Raw genomic sequence first — 801 nt, 5'->3', positions numbered from 1 at the left:
CAAGATTACAGATAAAAAATTGAGAAATCCCCAATGGGACAAACCCAATCACCACAGTCCAGCTAGACCCCTCCTGGACTACTCAGATCCATGACCTGGCAATTGCTTCTTACTGTTTCTGCTGGATGAAATTAGGTTTCTGTCTCTTGTAATGCAGAACGCTCACACCTCATCCACCAGATATCTATAGTGTCATCAGTCCACTTCTCTAAAAACTTTCCTTGCCTTATTTCAACCCTATGGTTCAAGTGAGGCTTCCATGTTTTTAATGATTCCATCTTCTGGCCACAATCATTGGTCCAGGACTGGTCAGCACCTAAGTGGAACTAACCAATCACAGTAGACCAACCAACAGTCCAAGTTGATTGATTTGCAGATGGCCCAATCATAGCCCTTCTCTGGGATTTCTGGGCTTGGGGTTCAAGCTGTTGGGTGCCATCCTTCTGTTGCGTGGAGACTGCTGTTCCCAGAGAAAAATGCTGACTTGCAGAAGATCAGAGAAGGTATGGAATACCTTGATTGCCCTCAAACCCTTGTTTCATGGGCCCTGAAAGCCAGAGGGGACAACTGCCTTTCCTTGTTTGGGTATGTTGGCCAACTGAGTACTCCTTTGGCCTAAGTTAGAGCTAGCTTGGTTTCTGTCAAGCTTAAAGACCAATTAAAAAAAAAAAAAAAAAAAGACCAATTAAGACCCAATAATGGTCTCTCATCACAAACACTGTAATACATGCACACATACACATATACTTATAGACACACTCAATCTATGGATACTCCCATACACAGACCCTGACACTCCAC

Source organism: Bos indicus x Bos taurus, chromosome 18 (assembly GCF_003369695.1).
Source record: "Bos indicus x Bos taurus breed Angus x Brahman F1 hybrid chromosome 18, Bos_hybrid_MaternalHap_v2.0, whole genome shotgun sequence".
In the NCBI taxonomy this organism is placed as follows: Eukaryota; Metazoa; Chordata; class Mammalia; order Artiodactyla; family Bovidae; genus Bos; species Bos indicus x Bos taurus.
Note: the sequence above shows the minus strand (reverse complement) of the source record.